Source organism: Carassius carassius, chromosome 26, assembly GCF_963082965.1.
Source record: "Carassius carassius chromosome 26, fCarCar2.1, whole genome shotgun sequence".
Classification (NCBI taxonomy): Eukaryota; Metazoa; Chordata; class Actinopteri; order Cypriniformes; family Cyprinidae; genus Carassius; species Carassius carassius.
Window position 1 is genome coordinate 21,822,190 of NC_081780.1, and position 20,232 is coordinate 21,842,421.

Below are 20,232 nucleotides of genomic sequence, written 5' to 3' on the forward strand. Positions count from 1 at the left end.
GGTTTACACTTTTATTTATTTATGATTGCCTGTATATTTAAACCACAGATCTGTGCTTATCTTCCCCCTCTATTCATTTCTATACAAGCTCCCTCTACATAATTTTTTTGATTGGTCTGACTGAGTCTGCTGGACACAACAGATTCTCAAGGTGATGATACACGGGGCAACTTTTTCTCTCAAAAAAGTTGCCCCGTGTATCATCACCTTGAGAACAGTTCATGACATTCATACTGTCTCCCCGCCCCCTAAGGACGTAATTGCTGCTGGACGAAACATCCCAAGCACCCCCTGCAATTATATCATGGGTTTGTATTCTGTTTTTAATCTAATTAACACTTTTTAATTAATCATCATTTGATATTGGCAATAGTTGAGTCTTTCATTCAATTAGTTCAAACATCTGTTTCATGTGGGAAGGAACTATGTGACTTTTAAAGTTGGTTAAAATGTTATATGCCTTACAGACTGCCATGGTCTGTGTGCATATCAAACACACTGACTTTGTGTTGTGGTGGTAAGACAAAATAAAACAAAATTGTTCAGTACAGTCACATTTTAATCGTTTATTTTCCATGTCCACTTTTTTTTCCACACTTGCCAGTTTTTCGCTGTCAGACTAGCGGTGCTAACCAGACTAACTGGCATGCATGACATAGATTAATAATGGTAAAACATCAGTAAAAACTTCAGTTGTCAATTGGCAATGGTAAGCTTGCAAGCCTACCTGCAAGTAATATCCATACAAAAGAATGTTGCATTCGCAACTTGTGCCAGCTCCTTCTGCAGGAACATTGGGTAGGCATATATTTCACCAAGATAGTGATTTAAGCCTTGCAGCAAGATTCAAGGCCCTCTTCATCCACCTTGGCCCTGGACTTCTGAGATGTTTCTCTGCCTGCTGTAAATGTTGCCGGCCCACAGACATCATGACCTGTCCTCTGAAAGTAGAAACAATATGGTAAATGTAACACCAGGAAAAGTAAAAAAAATTAAGTGTTATAGAGTTTAATAAATCCTTACACTACACATCTGGCTTCTTATTTGGTCAACAAAGGCAGATACTTTGGCATCTTGTGCGATAAATAGCCCATCAAAAAGAGATGGTTCGTCTGTCCTGTTAAATAAGAATTCAAATGATCAATGATCAAAAACATTGGATTTACCTAAATATGCAATTTAACCATAAGGTGCCACATATTTTAGTTTGTATGATTTTGATCTGTGGAAATACTGTAATTTGGCATTAACTTGTATGAGATGTTAAAAACTTACTGCTTAAAGTACAAAAATAAATAACATCTTTAAAGTTGTAGTTCATGTCTTCAGGTTACAGAAGGGAGACAAGAAGTTCCTGAACAATTTACCACATTGTTGTCACAGAACTCTTAATATCACAAGCTGGTTTAAACAGTGCTATATTTTTCAAACCGTTTTTAAAATGTTCCAATTTGGATAAAAAGTATTTATGTTTAAATCATAAGCAATCATGCACTTTACATATTTTGCTACTTTCCATGGATTTTAAATAAAAGTGTAATTAAATATTTTATTATCCAGCAAACTATTGCAGGGCTACACAAAAAGACCACTGCACCACTGTGTCACCCTATATTTTAATTGTAAAAAAATAAAATATAATAATAATAATAATAGTTCCACTGACCCTTTGGAATTCTTGAACCAGTAATGTTTTCTATTACCATCTGCAGATAATAGCCAGCATGTCTGGTGTGCATGCAGGGCATTTAAAGGGCTCCATCAAGCACAAATCTTCTTTCTAATAATTGCAGAAGGAAAACTCCCGAAAGACTCTGTGGAAGGTATCACCACAAATACTACTCCTCTGGAAAGAAGGATGGTATCATTTTGGTTAATGAAAGATCTGAAAGTCTGAAATTCAAAAACTATAGAAATTAGGGGTGTAACGGTACGTGTATTCGTACCGGACCATTTCGGTACAGGGCTTTCGGTACGGTGCACGTGTATACCGAATGCAATATTTTGTGTGTGGAACATATACATTTTCATGTTTCCACATGAACATATTAAGTGGCGGAAGTCTCCGCGTTCAGCGCAAATCCCGCCCTGCAGCTGATTCTACAGTTTTCATTGGTCATGTCAATATGTCAATCACTGTACAGATTGCCCTACACCAACACTGATCTCTAAACCTACCCATCGTCACTGTAACCTAAACCAATGAAATCGACTGCAGGGCGGGATGTTCGCTGAAGTGGTTTGGAAAAAAAAAAAACACACCCCGCGGCTTTACAACAACATACACAGGGCATGCTTTAGCCCAGCCTCTCGCTAGCTAGCGTGATGGCCAATGCAGACAAGCCCATAGACCATATGGACAAGCCGGAGCTTGAAGAGCCACCCATATCATTAAGGTCGCCTGTTTGGGAACACTTCGGTTTCCCAGTAAAATACGTCAACGGACAAAGACTAGTCGATAAGACGAAAGCAGTGTGCCGACATTGCTCAATAATGATCGGGTATGTTTCAGGCAACACTTCAAACTTGTTAACGCACCTGAAAAGGCATCACGCGAGTGTGAACATCACTGCAACTAGAAAAAAAAATGACCGTGATTCAAACACAGCTTCCGTCTGCATTTAAACAGACCTTTGCTGTTAATTCCGATCGGGCCAATGCAATAACAAAAGCAATTGGTGTTTTTATAGCAGCTGATCTACGACCATACTCGGTTGTTGAGAACAGTGGTTTCAAGCACATGATGAAGGTGACTGAGCCCAGGTATGAAATTCCTTCTCGTCCACATTTCAGCCAAAAAGTTATACCCACCCTTTATGAACAAGCTAAAACTGCTGTTGTCCATGAGCTGTCTAAGGCATCTGCTGTAGCACTCACAACCGATGGATGGACATCTAGAGCTACCGAGAGCTACTTAACAGTGCCCATCACATTACTCCAGAGTGGAACATGTTAAGCCATGTTTTGCAAACCTGCCCCATTTATGAACAACACACAAGCACAAATCTGGCAGAGGGACTTAAGAAGACAGTGTTGGAGTGGAAGTTGGAGAGGCCAGGAACTACTATTCCTGTCACAACAGACAATGCCAGGAATATTGTCAATGCAGTCAGTGAAGCTGGACTGGGCCCTCAAATTGGGTGTTTTGCACACACAATTAATTTAGCATCACAGAAAGCAACAGGTCTCAACCAGGTGTCCAGAGTGCTAGGTAGAGTCAGAAGGGTTGTGTCTTTTTTTCACCGTAGCCCAACAGCTGCACATATTTTAGAGAGCAAACAGGAAATGCTTAATATACCAAAACACACCCTTATTCATGATGTCACCACCCGCTGGAACTCCAGTTATGATATGCTTGAGAGGTACATTGAACAGCAAGCAGCTATATACTCTGCACTGACAGAAAAGGCTCTCAAGGAGAATAAAGAAATAAGCACGGTGTCTGACCAGGATCTGAAAATAGCAGAGGATGTACTTGAGGTTCTTAAACCACTAAAAACCATCACAACACTGATGAGCACTGAATCCACATCTTCAGTATCAATGATCCTCCCCCTCCAAACCACAGTCCTCAACTCTATGGCACCCAATGAAGAAGACAGTCCAACTGTGAGAGAAATCAAGGCTGCCATCACAGAAAACCTGAAGAACAAATACTCTGCTTGTCATGACTTCCTCCACAAATGCACAGTTCTTGATCCGAGGTTCAAGGCCCTTCCTCATGTGGATGATGCCTGTCGTGACAGAATCTACAACAACCTCATCACAGAGATTGCAACCATGGTAGAACAGGTATTGTGTTAATTTGTGTGTAAAATATCTTCATTGTATAATTTGAAATACTTGCTGCTTTGAAACAATCTGCATTGTTAAAAAAGCATATATAAATAAAGATGACAGTGCCAGTAGTAGTTAATTAAAGTTTTGTCATTGTATTTTGCAGAGTGAGGAGGCCACAGCAGTTAGTTCATCCCCAGTGACAGGACACCCAGAGGCTTCATCTCCTCCTGTCAAGAAGTCAGTCATGGCTGAACTGTTTGGTGAACTCTTCAAGACTCAGGTGGGAAACAAGCCTACTTTGCAGCTGGTAAAGGAAAAGGTTAGCTTTTACAAGGCTGTGGACTGCATTTCACTGGATTCAAACCCACTTGAATGGTGGAGGACCAATGAGCCCACATATCCTCATATTGCCAAGTTAGCAAAGCACTACCTTGCTGTACCTGCTGCCTCAGTCCCTAGCGAGAGGGTATTTTCTACAGCTGGAGACATTGTAACTGCCAGCAGATCTGCCCTTTCCGTAGACAATGTGGACAAGTTAATTTTTTTGACAAAAAACATGAAAGTTGAATGAATCTGAGCAGGCCTTCAGCTTGGAACTGTTCATGCTGTACTTTAGACTGTGGAAAAGTTCTTAAAAATCTGAGAAGTTCTAAAAACTGAATCTGTTGATGCTGCACTTTACACTTTGCAAAAGTTATATATATTTTTAAAATATGAGCAGGCCTACAAGCTGGGATTGGTAATGCTGCACTATAATCGTAGTTATTTATATTTTTCATTATATTTTATTATGTGTCATGATTCTGCCTTCTTGTCTCTGATTTTTCTCTAGTCTTGTGGCAGGATCATGACAGGCCCATGTTTTATGTGCATGCATTTGAGTTCATCCCTCCACCACCCCTCCTGACAGAATGAACCGAACAAGAAGGAACTCAGCAGACAGGGGGTCCTCCGAACTCCAGCGACAACTGGAGTTCCGCAAGCAGTGCTGGCTGTCATCCCCTACTGACAAGAGGGTCACCCTCCCTTACTCGTCCGAGGGTGAGTGGATCCTGCGGAACTATGCCCAACTATGGGAGAGTATCTCCCAGGAGGAGCCGCAGGTCTCCCCCTCGAGGTCCCCACCTTCAGCCAAGCTGCCAGTGATCCCAGAGGGTCGTCTCCTGGCTGTTGCAACACTGGGGGATCAGGCACATCCCTCCTCGAGTCCTGAGGCACCTCCCACGCCTGTTAATCTTCATGGTAAACGAGGGAGACGGACTTCGTGGGATTCTTCGTCGGAGTCATCCTCGGCTGAGTCAGCGCTGTCTGAGACTGCCCATCCAACGCAAGTCACAGATCCCGCTGAGCTTCTCCAACCGGTCACAAGTCCGGCTATGACTACCACACCGCGACCTAAGAGGAAGAGGAGGAGAAAGGGAGCCTCTCGCCCTTCATCTCTGCCGGTCCCAGGGCCCGCTACTGCAAGCGCTGTCCAAAGCGCTGTCCCAGAGCCCGCTACTCCAAGCGCTCTCCCAGGTGCTGTTCCAGAGCCCGCTACTGTAAGTGATGTCCCAGGTGCTGTCCCAGAGCCCGCTATCGTGAGCGCCGTACCCCAGTCAGCTGCCGTGAGCGCCGAACCCCAGTCGGCTGCCGTGAGCGCCGAACCCCAGACTGCTACAGACAACGCTACTGACAACGCTGTTTCCAAGGCGGAGATGTGGAGCATGGGTTCTGAGTCAGATTCTGTGAGCTCCATTCCTCTCTCCGCTCCTCGGCCGCCTGCTACACCCCCAGTCATGTGTCCTGTTGTGTCCCCTGCTGTTTCCCCGGTCGGGCTTCCTGTTTCTTCACCCTCTGTACCCCTGTGCGTTTCCCCGGTCACCCCTGTCACCACATCACCCCAGACTGTTCCTCATGTGTCCCCATCGAAGTCTGCCCGGACCCCTCGCCATCAGCCATCGTCCTGTCCACCCAAGACCCCCAGTCCACCTGTTCACCCTGGACTGCCCCCTATGAACTTTGTTGTACCAACACCCCCCCTACCGTGTTTGTTATTTTTGTTGTTTAATCCCAACCCTGTTGTCGTGTTTTCGTGTCTGCCTTTATTGCTATTTGTCATGTTTTGTTGGTTTGTGTCCTGGTCTCAGTCTGTCATGTCACGTGTTTAGTGTTCCCTTAGGGAGCGTCTGGAAGCCGCTCCTTAGGGGAGGGGTTCTGTCATGATTCTGCCTTCTTGTCTCTGATTTTTCTCTAGTCTTGTGGCAGGATCATGACAGGCCCATGTTTTATGTGCAAGCACATGGCCATTTGTTTGGGCCATGTGCTTGCGTTGTCTCGTTCCCTTGCCCCGCCCCCCTTGTTACCCTAGTTTTGTCTTCATTGATTTACCTGTTCCACCTGTTGTGTTCATTAGTAGCCTCCCTTTATAACCTTGTGTGTTTCTCTGTCCCTTTGTCGGTTCATTGTTTAAATATTGTCACGTTGTTTAAGATTGGCTACTGTTGCTACCAGTTGTGATTTTGTCAAGTCTTGTCTAAGTAATTGTTTGATCGTGTTTTAGTCATAGTCTAGTTAAGTGCAGTGTTAGTCTAGTTTTGTCTTCCTTTGTCTGTCTAGCCCTTGTTTTGCCCCCTCGTGGGTTTTGTTTTCCTGTTTTTTTGTATAATAAACTGTGTTGCTGTGACTACTGTCTGCATTTGAGTTCAGCCCTCCACCACCCCTCCTGACAATTATGTGATATTTGGTTTGAGACTGAGAGTATTTTATTTAGTGGAGAACTTTGCAGCAGTATTTTATTTCTTATTCTTTTTTTTTATTTTATATATATTTTATCTAAAAGTGTAAACAAATTGTAAAAAAAAAAATGTTTTGTAATAAACAACCTGCAGTTTAATGTTTGCATTTCTTTCCCTTACTGTACCGAAAATGAACCGAACCATTACTTTAAAACCGAGGTACGTACCGAACCATGATTTTTGCATACCGTTACACCCCTAATAGAAATGAAAACGTTCTTTACCCGACCAGTGCAAAGAGATCGATGTTTAAGCATTTTGAGAAATTCTTGTTGGGATAACGCTGGGCTAGCTAACTTCATCTGCTCAAATGATGTGAACACATCAAACTTGAACAGCATTTGGCAGCTGGTGCCATTTGAACAGTATTTGTACAGCACAGGACAAAACAATAATGGTAAGCCTTATTATGCTTCACTTCATCTGGTGTGATATAAAAAAAAGGAGGAGGAAGTGACAAGACATATCGTTGATAGTCACCAAGACAGTCTTCATTCCTGGGATAACTGTGAAGTCTTGGTTTGGGCTGCAGGAGCAGATTTGCATTGGTGGAGAAATCGGAAGCATACACACTACACAGTAAATCAAATTAATAGAAAGGAATACAAGTAATGTCTACACATTTACTCAACAAAGTCAAAGTAAAAAAATAAACCAGTTAAAGCAAACTGCAGACAGAGCTTATATTGCACCACTGTACATGTAGTGGGCATTATGAAAACCTGTTGAGAGGACACCTACGAAATTATCTGAACATACCTTGTTCACAGAGTTGATATTGGCCACTTTCATCAACCACCACTAATGATGCTGGAATAGGTTTAAAAAAAACATCAAACATAGCTTCCTTATTATGGAAAACATTTTTTCTGTGGATCTCTGAGTCACATGTGGAACAGAAATACTGACTTCCTGAGCGAACACAGTCTAGGCACCAGACAACCGCATCAACAGTCTTGCATTGTTGACAGGAATGCTGGGTTACTGTCTCTGCAGCCAACATGCAATTTAAGATTTCTGGCATTGCAGTCCTAAAAACAATTTTCAGAGATGACCTGTCTGTTGGTCCATGCAGACATGGTGGGTGTCTCTTCTGCTTCCACTGGTGCAGAGAGAGTGGCAGAATTTAGCAGGTTTTTTAGTCTCTGAAGATGTTGATCTAAATTAATAATAAAAAAGATACTAATAATAATGATAATAATAATATTTAGGAAAAAGTCTGTAACAATGATGCATTTTAATAAAGCAAATTAGCAATTTGTTATATGGCTTTGTCACTTCATATGCATCATGGAAATGGTCATTATATACTTTTTACAGTTGCCTATATACTATGTGACATTTTAATTTAAATATAAATGTTTAAATTATTTAGGCTTTCAATTCAATATGCTTACTAAGACTTGGGACCTCTTGTGGAATTTCATCCATTTCCACCTCCTCAACTTCTGAGAGCTCTCTAGTGCCAGCAGGTTTCTCTGCAAAAACAAAATGTTATGATATAAAAAAAAACATTTCTTCTGACCAGACGCATAAACATTTTTGTACAACAGAATGACTGTATATTTTACTGACTAGTCCTAACATGCTGTGGTAGGATGTTCCCATGCTGGTCGCTCTTCCTCCAGGAAACATTGGAGACTTCTGTTCCCTTTTGTTTCCTTTTCTTTTTAGTCTAAAAGTAAAAACTAAATTATATGTTTGGGGGAGACATGTGCGGAGCCATTTTCTTTTAAATTTGGGTAAATGCCATGATAAAGAAATAATATATGAAATATATATATAATTTGCAGTGCTTTTAAAACTTTTTTAGCTTTTATTCTGTGTTAAAAAAGGTATATTTAATTTAACTATTTGTTTTGGTAAGAGTTTCATTATTTTGATGTTTCCAATATGTTTTTTAAAGCACAAATACATAAAAAAACATATAAATAAATTTTAATTACACAACTCAGTTTTCTGTATTAAGTAGTCTCAAGTAACTACAATAATAAAACAAATGTTATTTTAATTGGTAACTACAGTCAAACGTCATTTAATGACCACCGACACTGTCGTTATTTAAAAGAGTCCTAGAGGGCGCTTAACTTTAAAACGTAACTATAGGTCGTGATAAGCTGCTTGCACAAACGACCTCTGTAGTATATACACTGAGTGGTTCTTTCCAGTACAACCCCATACAGTTTCATGTAGTTGGTATGACCCACTGTTGGTAGCCGACATTGTGAATAGTGTGTGAACAAACTAAATAGTAAAGAAGTTCAGCGTGATAACTCCTGTGTGTACTTGTCTTAATGCCAATTAAGGCTTAACAGAGACCACAACATGGTGTCAGAAGTCAATGTATCCACTGAATAACACCGCGCATGTCAAGTTGTGACTGAAGATCACCATGACGCGGTCAACTTAAAAAAGTGAAGAACAGCTGCACCGCCGGATTTTCCTAGCAAGCCCTACAAGCTGGAAACAAAGATTTCATTTGTATCTTACTGCCTCAGCTCTAGTGGATGAATCTGAGACGAGAAAAATTGCTGTACTGCTGCATAGCATAGGAGAAGAGGGGCTAGACATTTATAACTCGCTCGAAATCGAATACGAAGATTCACGAGATAAAAAATTATCAGAGGTCCTTGCAGCACTGCAAAATTCTGTGCTCCGCGAAAGAACACTGTCTTTGAACGACATCAGTTCTGGGCCCACACATTCTCTGAGCAAGCAGGCATAGACAAATTTCTCACGGAGCTAAGAAACAAAGCATGCACATGTGAATTCGGAGGAACTGAAGATCTCATGATACGAGACAAAATAGTTTTCAGCATAACAGACTCGACAGAAAGAAACATTTGCTGTCTATAACTGAGTTAACCCTTTCAAAAGCCATTGACATGTGCAGAGCTAAAGAAGTCACGAGGGCACAAGTTACAGCTATGGCAGCATCATCAGAAACACAATTTGTGCATGCCGTCACAAAAAATGGTAAGCAGCCTAAATGGAGATCAAATAAACCAGCAGTGCACAAACAAATGACAGCACCAACTAGAGCACATTCAAAAAATTGTGGCAAATGCGAATGCATTCACATGCCAAGGCAGTGCCCTGTCTATAATGAAGTATGCAAAAAATGTGGCAAAAAGAACCGCTTCGCACTAGTGTGCAAATCTAAAGCCAAAATGGACGCGCTTCACATAGATACTGAGATATCTGGAATAGACGCACTGTTTGTGGGTTCGGTAGATCACTCAAACACATCAGATACAGACTGGCACACAAAACTGAATATAGCAGGCACAGTTGTCAACTTCAAGCTCGACAAGGGCGTCGAAGCAAATGTCATTCCAAAGAAAATCATTGATCAGCTTCAGGTTCCTGTGAACATCCAAAAGACAAACACAGTGCTTGTGTTGTATGGAGGCACCCGCATCAAACCAGAAGGTGTTGTTAAACTCCATGTGCATGCTTAAAATAAAACAACTGACATGATGCTCTTTGTGACCACAGCATCAGATATAGCCCTACTGGGGAGACAGGCATGTGTGCAGTTGGACCTCATAAGAAAAGTAGACTCTCGCACCATCGTCACCTGCCACAAAAACTGAGCTCCTCAGCCGCTATGCATCAGTGTTTCAAGGTTTGGGCCAGTTTCCAGGATTGCACCATATTCACACTGACCCGTCCATTCCTCTGGTAATACGCGGCTGCAGGAAGATACCATATACAGTCCATGACCGACTTAAAAAGACACTAGATGACTTGGAGAAAAGGTGTGTCATAAGCAAAGTGTCTAAACCTACTGCATGGGTTAGCAGTCTCTGCATTACACAAAATAAGAATGGTGCACTGAGAGTCTGCCTGGACCCCAGAGACCTAAACAAGGCCATACTCCGCCAGCACTACAATATTCCCACTCTGGAGGACATACGGAGTAAGCTAGCCGGCAAAAAGTTGTTGACCATCATGGATGAGAAGGACGGCTACTGGCAGAAGTTGCAGTATATGGTCAATGAGGTGACTTACCTAGGCCACGTAATCACTGCTGAGGGAGTGAAGCCTGATGAGTCCAAGGTCTCAGCAATATTGCAATTTGCCCCTCCCACTGACAGAAAAGCCCTTCAACGTCTGCTAGGTATGACACGCTACCTTTCGCAATACATTCCCAAAGAAGCCACCCTCACTGCACCACTCAGGCTGTTGCTTAGGAAAGACATAGACTGGCAATGGCATCCTGAACAGCAGTTAGCACTTGAAAAACTCAGAACAGCCATAGCAACTGCACCTGTCCTTGGACATTTCGACCCAAAGGAGCCGACAGATGCCTCAAAAGACGGCTTGGGGGCCGCTCTAATGCAGAAACAGCAACAAATTGGATATGCTTCGAGAGCGCTATCTGTCGCTGAAAAGAACTATGCCCAGATAGAAGAAGAGCTACTGGCCATAGTGTTCGCTCTGAGAAAGTTCAACCAGCATGTTTATGGTGTACCCATTAGAGTTCAGTCAGATCACAAACCACTTGAAGCGATATTCTCCAAACCCATAGGCGCAGCACCAGCACGCCTTCAAAGAATGCTGCTCCACCTACAAAGATATGACATCCACATTGTTTACACTCCAGGCAATCAGATGCATATCGCTGACACGCTGTCCAGAGCATACATCCGGTCTGATGCAACGGAGAGTCTAGACCTGAGTGAAGAGAAAGTCACCTATGCACTGAATGGAGAATCACCTTGTGGTAACATCATGCATATTATCCAACAAGCCACACAGTCAGATCCTGAGCTTCAACTGATACAGCAGCTACATGAGCAAGGATGGCCGGACAGAAAGAAAAATGTCCCACTGGCTGCTCAAGCTTACTGGCCAGTCAGACACACTATCAGCATAGATGATGAGCTACTCATGAAAGATGATCGTATCATCGTACCTTGTGCACTGCGACCAGAAGTGCTAAAACGACTTCATGCTGCACATCAGGGTATACAGCGGTCTCTAGCACACGCAGGATCATGCTTCTACTGATCCAACGGGACCCTGGCAGAAAATAGCTGCTGACATTTTTGACTTACAAGGACGTTCATTTCTTCTGATTGTGGACTATTTCTCTAAATATCCAGAAGTCCTAAAGCTGTCAGACAAAACGTCAGCATCACTGATAGCACATTTCAAAACAGTGGTTGCAAGACATGGTGTGCCTGAGACCCTGATTGCAGATCATGTACCCTAGATTTGCTCTTGACTGGGGTTTCAACATCACACACTCCAGCCCAAATTTCCCTCAGTCCAATGGCATGGCAGAGAGAGCCGTAAAGACTGTCAAATTGATGCTGAAACTTGCTGCTCAGTCTGGCACTGACCCTCACCTAGCTTTAATTGACTCTCCGCAACATTTCTGTCACTGGTCTCAAATACTCCCCAGCCCAGATCCTTATGGGCAGAGTCTTACGTTCCACTTTACCGGCCAGCAAAGCTGTTCTGCAACCTTCTATACCTACACACATCCAGGAAGCGCTGCAGCATCTTCAATCATAGCAAAAAAGATTGTACGATAGAACAGCAGCCCCACTTCCAGCCTTCAAGGGGGGACAGAGAGTATATATGAGAATCAGAAATGCATGGAAAACAGCCACAGTTGTCAGTATCCGAGACGTTGTCACATCATCGGGCACAATTTACTGCAGGAATAGACGTCACCTCAGGCCTGACAGGTCAATCAAAAGTGACTCACAACCTGACTGTTCCATGGACACTGACAATGACTTGAGCAACGACACTGTTCCAAGTCTTGCTCCAATTGAGCCCCCTCAAGATGTGAAAAAGGAGTGTGCAACGTTCGGAATACACGAGAGCCAGACGTATCGTCAGACAACCGGCACAGTTTAAGGATTATGTGCTTACTTAAGTATGCTAGATTAGTGTTACTATTGCTTATTCATAGCAGATGTTTATTTTATACACTGGTGATATTTTCAGCATACTTTCCTTGCTTTGTCTGATTCATATTTTGTTTATAGCTTAAAAAGGGGGATGTAGTATATGCACTGAGTGGTTCTGTCCAGTATGCCCCCATACAGTTCGTGTAGTTGGTATGACCCACTGTTGTATGGCTGGTAGCTGACGTTGTGAATAGTGTGTGAACAAACTGACTAGTAAAGAAGTTCAGCATGATAACTCCTGTGTGTACTTGTCTTAATGCCAATTAAGGCTTAACAGAGACCACAACAACCTCTAGGGTCGTTTTTTGGAGGAGGACAGTCTCTACAAATCCCTCAACCTCCACAACAAACCACTTGTCTACGTCAGAACAACTCCTCTCTTCAAATGATGTTAGTATTTCTTAATGTGATATACTGAGTTATAGTCTCATTATGTTATAAATATGCCCAAAACTTTTATTTTGTTTTGTTTCTGAATGGAATATATTACAGGGAGTCTGTCTACATTGGCTTATCCACTGATTCAGAGGATGAAATTACGCTGGTGTAGCGTGGCCACAGAGGAGTAAAATGGCACAATGAATAATAAACAAGAATTAATTTAATGCTGACTACGCCACCCCTTTCAAGTAAGGGGAACTAAACACGGACACACAGGTTCATTACCATGGAGGGCAGAGACATGGGCATCATAATACAAAATGTTTATTAAATTCACAATAATCAGATAAGACACTTTAAAACGACCAGAATAAGATATAACTATGGGTTAAACGACTACAACTCAGTACACCACATACATAACTAAAATGACTAAGGCTTAACTGTAGCAGGGTAGGCCAGCCGTAGAGTGATTATTCTTGACCCACGCACACACACAGTGAGATAAGTGATCACACACACGGCAATCCACACTTTGTGCTCCAAACACCACCACCAGGGTACTAGAACTAGCCTCCCTGCTCAGAAGCCTAAAACACAAGAGAAAACAATTAATCAAAATGCAAGCAAAGTTATACCAGAGCCTGATTGGAGACATATGGCATTCTTAAATTACAAATGAACAAGATTCAGCTGAAAATCAATTGTCACTTCATAAAAAAATACACAGAGGGTTTAGAAAAGTAAATTACAAAATAAGCCAAATCAAATGAAGCAAGAAACAAATCAAAAAAGAAACCAATACAATAAACAAAACAAACAGTATAAAGGGAACAAACAAACTCCAAAACCAAAGAAACCATACAAACACGCTTATACGAAGCTGGTAATTCTAGGATGGGAGGGCAGGCTGAATCACCCAGCCCAACACATACAATGTGGAGTTAGTTGGAGCAGCTACAGCCAAGAATGGGAAGGACAAATAAACAAACACACAGCAAAACAGCAACGTCGTCGTAATCCTGTTTTATGAAGGAAGTGATTGCCCCAACAGGACGGAATGCTCCCAAAGATAATCCTGCTAAAAACAGTGATTCATTAAGTTGTCAAATTCACTCATTAAGAAAGAGTGAAACTATACATACCAGATTTTGGTCATCAGGAGACACAAGTTAAACAGTTGCTCACAGCACATTTCTTAACAGTTTATTTGAAGATGAATGAACTCAAACCCAGCCGGGAATAATGGCAGCCTTACACACCACCGCAAAGCAGATGGAATTCCAGCTACAATAAATGAATTTAGTTAATTGATATGCCATAGCTCTTACAATATTAGCCAAACGGCTAACAACATACCTTTAAGCAGAACCCACACACACCAAGGGCAGAGCTAGCAAATGACACATCCCAGGTAGCCTAATTGCAGCCTTTATATCAGCAGTACCATGTTCTGATAGGCTGTCGTTCTAATTACAGGGGAGGGAACTTATCCAGTCTGCCACACTGGCATCACCTGTAAGAAGCTACAATCCTGATGTATGTTTAACCAACACTTTCAAGAACTTTCCCCATGTATGTAAAGTAAGATGTTCTTTATTAATTTTAACCTTCCTTTTCACAGCAACAAAAAGACCTTGCATCAGTTTGACAGAATTCAGACAAGACAATTTAGACTTGTCTTGACAACTGTTTTTTAGACAACTGTCACCGTTGTGGCTCGCCGAAGGAAAATATTACATAGTGCATGTGTTGCACTTGATAAGTCTTACTTTGACATAAAATGCCAAATGTGGAATTTGTTGGGGAGATGGGAGATGGCTACGGATGACCACGACGAGAGTTTTTCAGGTTAAAAATCATTTACATTTATTTGTCTTTTTTTTATTTCTCTGAATGACTACACATTTTAAGTTTTGATGACATGATTGTTCTAACAATTGTAATAATGTGTCATTACATGTATACAAACACACGTACATCGAGTATTAATTCATGGGGTCATCTAGATACTGCCCAAAAAACTATTTAAAAATTACCTGTTTTTAAAAAGTAATCTGGATTATCTATCTTTTTTTTAAGACTTCTCATGACAGAAGTGCAGGAATCACTTGGTATATTTGAGGGAAGACCTGAGAATCTGATCTTTGCATACTGTATAATAATAAAAACTACACTGCTGGAAAACTCCATCATGGTCTATCATGCACAATCGAGCTGGGATCAGATGTCTGTGTGACATCTGTAACCAGAAAGCAGATCTAAGCACATTTAACACTGAAACATTCCAGGATGCAGATTTGCAACACCAACTACAAAAGGTACTAAGCTTTCAACATCACTTTATATATATTGTGTAGCATTAGATATTTTATTCATTTATTGTCATTGTTAGATATCTTAACATTACAATATTAAAGACAAAGAGTACAAATAAAAAAAAAATGTTTATTCAATAACACAAATGTTATATACTTGATGAAAAGCAAAGTAAGGATAAAAGGACAAGTACAAATTCGGTTCTGTCTTTTCTGTATTTAATTTTTAAGGAAGGAAGAGATGCTGTTCTATTATGCTCTTCTTCTTTGCATTTGAGAGTGACTGGGAATGTGTAATCTATTAACAACCATTGATGTTTATTAAGTCATTGTCACAGTGTCTGGGTTGTGTCCCTGGGTTTCCACTAGATGTCCCCCTTTCTCACGGTGTCTGTCACCTTATCACTTCCTGTTCCCTTATTTGGTCACCTTCCTCCTTGTTAGTAATTGATTGTTCCCCACCTGTCTCCTGTTCCCTCATTATCCTTCTGTGTATTTATACCCGGTCTGTCTGAGTCTGTGTTACGGAGTCCTTGTTTAGGTTGTTTAATGTTGAGGTTATTTCATGTCCGTCATCTTGCCTTGCCTTGCCTTGCCTTGCCTTGCCTTGCCTTGCCTTGCCTTGCCTTGCCTTGCCTTGCCTTGCCTTGCCTTGCCTTGCCTTGCCTTGCCTTGCCTTGTCCTCGTGTCTTGTATATTTGGATATTCTGGTTTTGACCCTACCTGGACTGTTTACCCCTTTGGATTACCCTTTAAATAAATATCATACCCGCACTTGGTTCAATCTCCGTGCCTCATTGGATCCCTGCCGTGACAGAAGGACTCCGTCACACTAGGAACCAGCGGTATGTCATTTTTCCGTTCCCCAGCCAAGATGGCGGAGCGGCAAACCAAGTACCTTCGGTTGATCGCCCTCCGCCAAGAGGGCAATGAAGTGGGTGCCCTGGCTCAGGTGTTCTGGTCCCTGGCCGAGGGCATGGGCTACAACGATGCGGCGCTCAAGGACTATTTCAATGGCGGGCTGGATGATCCAGTGTCTCATGAGGAGATGGCGCAGTTAGAGACACTGGAATTCTGGGAATTCGTGCGCTACCTGCAGCATCGGCTTCGGTGGGATGCCCCAGCCACTTCGGTCTCTTCCGGCGGGGTGGTCGTCAGCCCAGCACCACTGCCCAGGATGGCAACCAGCCAAGCGCCACAACCCAAGATGGCCACCAGTCCAGCACCACTGCCCAGGATGGCTAACAGCCAAGCGCCACAGCACAAGATGGCCGCTAACCCAGCGCCAATGCCCAAAATGGCCACTTTTCCAGCGCCACAGCCCAAGATGGCCGCCAGCCCAGCGCCAATGCCCAAATTGGCCACCGGTCCAGCACCACAGCACAAGGTGGCCGCTAACCCAGCGCCAATGCCCAAATTGGCCACCGTTCCAGCACCACAGCCCAAGATGGCCGCCAGCCCAGCGCCAATGCCCAAATTGGCCACCGGTTCAGCTCCACAACCCAAGATGGCCGTCAGCCTAGCGCCACAGCACCAGATGGCCGTCAGCCTAGCGCCACAGCACAAGATGGCCGTCAGTCCAGCGCCACAGCACAAGATGGCCGCTAACCCAGCGCCAGTGCCCAGATTGGCCACCGGTCCAGCGCCACAGTACAGGATGGCCGCCAGCCCAGCGCCAATGCCCAAATTGGCCACCGGTTCAGCGCCACAGTACAAGATGGCCGCCAGCCCAGCACCACAGTACAAGAGGGCCGCCTGTCCAGAGTCATGGCCCAAGATGGCTGCTTTCCCAGCGCCGTTGCACAGGATGAGAGTCTCAGTTGACCCTCCGGAGTCGAGTCAGGTGCCAGTTGACCCTCCGGAGTCGAGTCAGGTGCCAGTTGACCCTCCGGAGTCGAGTCAGGTGCCAGTTGACCCTCCGGAGTCGAGTCAGGTGCCAGTTGACCCTCCGGAGTCGAGTCAGGTGCCAGTTGACCCTCCGGAGTCGAGTCAGGTGCCAGTTGACCCTCCGGAATCGTGTCAGGTGCCAGTGAACTCTCCAGAGTCGAGTCAGGTGCCAGTGAACTCTCCAGAGTCAGGGCTAGTCACCGCTGATCCTCCAGAGTCAGGGCTAGTCACCGCTGATCCTCCAGAGTCAGGGCTAGTCACCGCTGATCCTCCAGAGTCAGGGCTAGTCACCGCTGATCCTCCAGAGTCAGGGCTAGTCACCGCTGATCCTCCTGAGTCAGGGCTAGTCACCGCTGATCCTCCTGAGTCAGGGCTAGTCACCGCTGATCCTCCTGAGTCAGGGCTAGTCACCGCGGATCCTCCAGAGACTAGGCTGGTCACCGTTGACCTTTCAGAGACTAGGCTGGTCACCGTTGACCTTTCAGAGACTAGGCTGGTCACCGTTGACCTTTCAGAGTCAAGTCAAGTCAAGTCACCGGTGATCTTCAAGGACTGAGTCAAGTCACCGGTGATCTTCAAGGACTGAGTCAAGTCACCGGTGATCTTCAAGGACTGAGTCAAGTCACCGGTGGTCTTCAAGGACTGAGTCAAGTCACCGGTGGTCTTCAAGGACTGAGTCAAGTCACCGGTGGTCTTCAAGGACTGAGTCAAGTCACCGGTGGTCTTCAAGGACTGAGTCAAGTCACCGGTGGTCTTCAAGGACTGAGTCAAGTCACCGGTGGTCTTCAAGGACTGAGTCAAGTCACCTCTGATCTTCATGAACAGAGTCAAGTCACCTCTGATCTTCATGAACAAAGGCAAGTCACCTCTGATCTTCATGAACAAAGGCAAGTCACCATTGATCTTCATGAGCAAATGCAAGTCACCATTGATCTTCATGAGCAAATGCAAGTCACCATTGATCTTCATGAGCAGTGTCAGGCCAGCACCAATCTTCTGGAGTCCAGTAAGGACACCAGGGGATTACCAGAGTTCCGTTGTCCCATTGATCCAGCCGCACGGAGGTCTGCTCCGCCTTGGGGGGCTCTGGTCCTGACCACATGGCTGTGGTGGTCGTCTGCTCCGCCCTGGGGGCCTTCCGCCCTGACCACACGGTTGTGGGGGTCTTCCGCTCCGCCCTGGAGGACTCTGGCTTCGTCCACAAGGACGTGGTGGTCTTCTGCTCCACCCTGGGGGGCTTCCGTCCTGACCACACGGTTGTGGTGGTCTTCTGCTCCGCCCTGGGAGGCTTTCGCCCTGACCACACGGTTGTGGTGGTCCTCTGCTCCGCCCTGGGGGACTCCAGTCTCCACCACACGGACGGTGTGGTCTTCTGCCCCGCCCTGGAGGGGCTTCATGTTGTTTTTTGTTTTTGTGTTCACTCCTGTCCCTGTTCCTCTCTGTGAGCCTGGCCCTCCGTCTCTCCCCCTGAACCTCCTCCGGTCCTCCTCCCTCCTGGTCTCTCTGTTTTGTGTCTACACTTCTGGTATCTGTTCCCCATGATTTTTTTTTTCTGGCCCTCCGTCCCTCCCCCTGAGCCTCCACCTGTCCGCCTCCCTCCTGGTCTGTTTTGTGTCTGTCGTGGAGCGTCTGGGAGCCGCTCCGTAGAGGGGGGGTACTGTCACAGTGTCTGGGTTGTGTCCCTGGGTTTCCACTAGATGTCCCCCTTTCTCACGGTGTCTGTCACCTTATCACTTCCTGTTCCCTTATTTGGTCACCTTCCTCCTTGTTAGTAATTGATTGTTCCCCACCTGTCTCCTGTTCCCTCATTATCCTTCTGTGTATTTATACCCGGTCTGTCTGAGTCTGTGTTACGGAGTCCTTGTTTAGGTTGTTTAATGTTGAGGTTATTTCATGTCCGTCATCTTGCCTTGCCTTGCCTTGCCTTGCCTTGCCTTGTCCTCGTGTCTTGTATATTTGGATATTCTGGTTTTGACCCTACCTGGACTGTTTACCCCTTTGGATTACCCTTTAAATAAATATCATACCTGCACTTGGTTCAATCTCCGTGCCTCATTGGATCCCTGCCGTGACAGTCATGTTTTAATAATGCTAACAGCTTATTTCCAGCATTGGTTTATGAAGCAGAGGGAGGTAACTTACAAGAAATGTGTAGTTTTATACAACCTTGCTGTGCAGTGAATCCACCCATACACCCACCCATACAGAGCCATTTCCTATCATACTCCGAACATAAAATAGTTTTTACCCATGTGTAGCAGGGCGGGAAGAGCTTAATATAGGACCCTAGGAATACTAAAACCCTAAGGTTATCAATGCTGACTACGCCACCCCTTTAAAGTGAGGGGAACTAACAAATTAACAGATTTTTAAACACACAGGTTCGTTACCAGGTAGGGCAGAGACTAGAAGGTATTAATGCACATGTTTATTAGGTTTACAATTATCAGAACACAAGACTAAAAATACAGCTCAATAGAGCTAAACAACTAAGACTCAATACAATACACACAAAACAAAATGACTAAAATTTACCCGTGGCCAGGTAGGCTAGCTGTAAAGTGATTTATTCTTATCACACACACACACACACACACACACACACACACACACACACACACGAGGCAAGTGATCACAAGGGGCAATCCAATCTCAGTGCTCCAAACACCACCAAGGCTCTAGTACAGCCAGCCTCCTGACACCGGGCCTAACACACAGAACACCAATTATATTAAACATACACAATGCTTAAAAGCAACAAACAATTATCACATATAGCAAGCAAACAAAGCAACAAAACAGCAACGCAGTCTTAATGTCGCTCCAAAGGAAAGGCTCGTCCCAACCACCATAAGATGGAGCACTCCCAACAGACATTGTTCATCCTGCTAAAAACAAACTATTAAAAACTTACTTAAAATCAAATCACTTATTTGGAAAATAAATGAATCATACATACCGACAATTGGTCAGCAAGACAAGTTAAATGGTTGATCACAGAATGAATCTTAGCAGTTTACTCAATGACTTGACAATCATATTCAGGTGAATAAACCAGGTGGAGGGTAATGACAGCCTACACACCATCGCGAAGTTGCGAACAAGATCCAATTCCAACTACAATAAGTAAATAACATCATTTGATATGCACAAGTTCAC

At 44.0% G+C, this 20,232-nt stretch overlaps 2 long non-coding RNA genes across 2 annotated transcripts; both read right to left on the reverse strand.

Annotated features, from left to right (window-relative positions):
* Positions 1-845: 845 nt before the first annotated feature.
* LOC132106323 (uncharacterized) lies at positions 846-6,909 on the reverse strand. The gene is made up of 4 exons (XR_009424117.1): positions 6,782-6,909; positions 1,667-1,846; positions 1,024-1,117; positions 846-941 (listed from the first exon to the last, which is right to left on the reverse strand). It is a non-coding gene; the product is annotated as an uncharacterized LOC132106323 (long non-coding RNA).
* Positions 6,910-6,999: 90 nt separating this feature from the next.
* Positions 7,000-8,035, reverse strand: LOC132106324 (uncharacterized). Its single transcript, XR_009424118.1, has 3 exons — positions 7,955-8,035; positions 7,317-7,716; positions 7,000-7,129 (listed from the first exon to the last, which is right to left on the reverse strand). It is a non-coding gene; the product is annotated as an uncharacterized LOC132106324 (long non-coding RNA).
* Between the last annotated feature and the right edge of the window lie 12,197 nt (positions 8,036-20,232).